This window comes from Trichechus manatus, unplaced genomic scaffold, assembly GCF_000243295.1.
Source record: "Trichechus manatus latirostris isolate Lorelei unplaced genomic scaffold, TriManLat1.0 scaffold00053, whole genome shotgun sequence".
NCBI lineage: Eukaryota > Metazoa > Chordata > Mammalia > Sirenia > Trichechidae > Trichechus > Trichechus manatus.
In genome coordinates this window covers 13,096,710-13,100,114 of record NW_004443989.1, presented here as the reverse complement: position 1 = coordinate 13,100,114, position 3,405 = coordinate 13,096,710, and the positions used below count along the sequence as shown (strand labels likewise).

The window sequence follows — 3,405 nt, the reverse complement described above, 5'->3', positions numbered from 1 at the left end:
CAGAAACATAAATTTACTGTATCTTGTGGGAAGCTTGGGCATGGGGATTGTTAAACACTCTCCAGATAAATCAAATGTGCAGCAGAGTGTGGGAAGCACTGGGGAAGGTGGGCAAAGCTAATTCTCCACTCATTTGTTATCTACATTTTCTAACATGATCAATAAAAAGGGGCCAGCTTTGTAGGGAGTTAGAGTTCCTTAGTAATCACTAATAAACTGTTCCTTTCTCAATGTCAAGCAACTCTCTCTCAAGTGCTTTTTTGTTTCTCTAGGATCCCATCCCTTAAGTGCAAGCTTATGTACAATAGAAGGAAACGTTGCTCAGCCCTGCATTGTCTTTACCATCAAAGGCATTTGTTCCAGTCCATCATTGAGGATATTGTGCCAATCCATCTATCAAGTGTCTCCTTCATCCTCTTTGGCCCTCTACTTCGCCAAACAGGATGTCTTCCTCTAGCCTTTGATGTCTCCTGATGATGTTCCTAAAATAAGTGATATGAACAATTTTCTATTCTGAGTCATAAAGTTTTCATTGGCAAATTTTCAGAACTAGATCCGCAGGCCTTTCTTCCTAGACTGTATTAGTATAAAAGCCCTGTGGGAAACTGTTCACCATGGGTGACCCTTCTGGTATTTGAAATACTATAGCATAGCTTCCAGCATCATTGTTGTTGTCATGTGCTGTCGAGTTGATTCCAACTTATAGAGACCCTATAGGACAGGGTAGAACTGCTCATAGGGTTTCCAAGGAGTGACTGGTGGGTTCGAACAGTCAGCCTTTTGGTTGGCAGCCTAAGCTCTTAATGACTTTGCCACCAGGGCTCCAATCATAGCAACATGCAAACCACCACAGTATGACAAACTGACAGGCAATAAAGAATTACCATATGATCCAACAATTTCACTTCTAGGTATATACCCAAAATAACTGAAATCAAGGACTCAAACAAATACTTGTACACCAGTGTTCATTGCAGAATTATTCACAAGAGGCAAACAGTGAAAATAATGCCAGTGTCCATTAACAAAAGAATGGATAAATTAAAAATGGTATAAATATACAATGATATATTATTAAGCCACAAAGAGAGATGAAATTCTCATACATGCTATGACATGAATGATACTTGAAAACATGCCAAATGAAATAAGTCACAGACAAAAGAATAACTAATGTATGATCTCACTTATATGAATTATCCAGAATAGGCAAATAAGTATAGACAGAAGTTTATCAGTGATTACCAGGGATGGGTGGAAGGGGGAAATGAGGAGGTATTACAGAAGGGATACTGCGTTTCTGTTAAGGATAATGAAAAAAATTGGAAACAGGTAGTGGTGATCGTTGCAAAATATAATTAATGTCACCAAACTGTACAGGTAATAATGGTTGAAATAGTAAGTATTTTGTTATATATATTCCATCACAGTAAAAAATTTTAAATATAAGAGGAAAACACATGAGGGATCAAACATACATGAGCAAGATTCAGTGAAACTACAAGCAAGAAAACTCACAAAATGAAAAAACATTGTAAACTGGTTATACAATAAATAAAATTTATTAGGATAATAGAATAAAGATTCTATATGCATGTATGCATATACATATTTACATACATATGTACATTCTCACATGCATAAACCAAAAAAAACAAACCCTTTGCGGAAGCGTTGATTTCAATTCACAGCTACCCTATATGACAGAATAGAACTAACCCATAGGTTTTCCAAGGTTGTAATAACTTTGGAAGCAGATTTCCACATGGTTGGAACCTCCGACCTCATTGTTAGCAGAAAAGTGCTTAACCCTGCTGAACCAGGGCTTTCTCTCTCTCTCTCTGTCTAAATATTAGCAGCCGAGACCTTAATCACTGAGACACCTAGGCTCTAAATATACATATTGTTGTTCTGGTAGTTGTGTGCCCTTGAGTCTATTAACAAAAACAAGGACCTTGAATGGCCTTGACCTGGAGTATTGGGGATCAGTTTTGGCATTTATTTACTAGATTTTTAAGATAGGATCTTTACAATCTTGAGGAAAAGTCTGTCTCAAGAAATTACTGTGATCCAATGAGCGTGATTTCCAAAAAGACTTCTAATGATTTTATTTCCTTGATCTAAAGCTGAGGTTTTCCTTTTATGAGCAAAGAGTGTATCAAACTAGCTATATTCATAAGGATTAAACTTGATGCCAAATATTTTATTTTAAAAGTTTTATTTCTAAATTCAGACCAACATACTTAGTATTCAAGATCTAGTCTAGATGATACTATAGCAATTTCTTCATATTTAAAATAAATCACTCTCAAGATACAATTATTCACTTTGCTTGTGGTAATCTCAATTTCATCAATAAAAGTCACAGTTATGTCAGAATTTAACTAAAATCTGATTGCAATAAAGAGAGGCAGAATGTCAGTAGGTGGGATGAGGGATTCTCTTTATAAAAACTCCTTGTCTGTGGACCTCGTTCCAGAACTGACTGCTAGTGAAAGACACTAAAGGCCAGAGAAGGAACTACTGGAAGAGAGAAAGTGGTCATGGCTAAACAATTTTAAAAAGTAGGCATATGTCTTATATGCCAGTGTTATCTTGGAAAAACCATATGCCTGAAATGTAGATATGCCTGTTGTTTTCACTGCTTCAATTCACGGCGGACAGAGCTTCTGGGGAGAGTTTATTATATCCCTTCTGCCCTGTGGTTGTTCAGAAGAATGACATTGGACAGATTTCCAGCTGCATGAGCTGATTTCCAATATCAAGCAATTGGAGCCCCAGCTGAGAGCTATTCTATGTGTGGACCCAAGGATGCTGAAATTCCAAGTGGATATGACCTTAGATGTTGACACAGCCAACAATAACCTCATAGTTTCTGAGGACCTGAGGAGCGTGCGATGTAGGTATTTCAAACAGAATAGGGAAGATCATGCTGAGAGATTTAACTCCGTGTGTGTCCTTGGATCCCCTCAGTTCACTTCCGGCCGCCATTACTAGGAGGACGTGGGAACTAGCCCAGAACGCGATCTGGGCGTTTGCAAGGCATCAGTTAATCTGCAAGTGGAGATTCAACTGTCTTCAGAACATGGCTTCTGGACCGTGGGTGTGAGAGATGGGGAGATGTTCGCAGCCAGCACTGTGCTTTTGTCTAACCTCTGTGTGAACCCTCGGTTACACCAAGTGGGGATTTTCTGGGATATGGATATGGGAAACGTTTCCTTTTTTTACATTAGCAGTGAATTCCATATTTTTCCAATTATCAAAATACCTATTGCGGAGCCACTTCACCCATTTTTTGCACCTGAAAATCTAGTTAGTGATGACACTCAAGGCTTCCTGAGTGTCTGTCCTGTAAAGTATCCAGGCACTGCAAGTTCCCCCTTTTATCCTGGGCAAGGCAATTAA

The 3,405-nt window shown here is 38.4% G+C and overlaps 1 pseudogene; it reads left to right on the top strand.

The window, feature by feature from the left end:
* The first annotated feature begins 1,386 nt into the window (after window positions 1-1,386).
* LOC101354260 (ret finger protein-like 4A-like protein 1) lies at window positions 1,387-3,405 on the top strand (annotated as a pseudogene).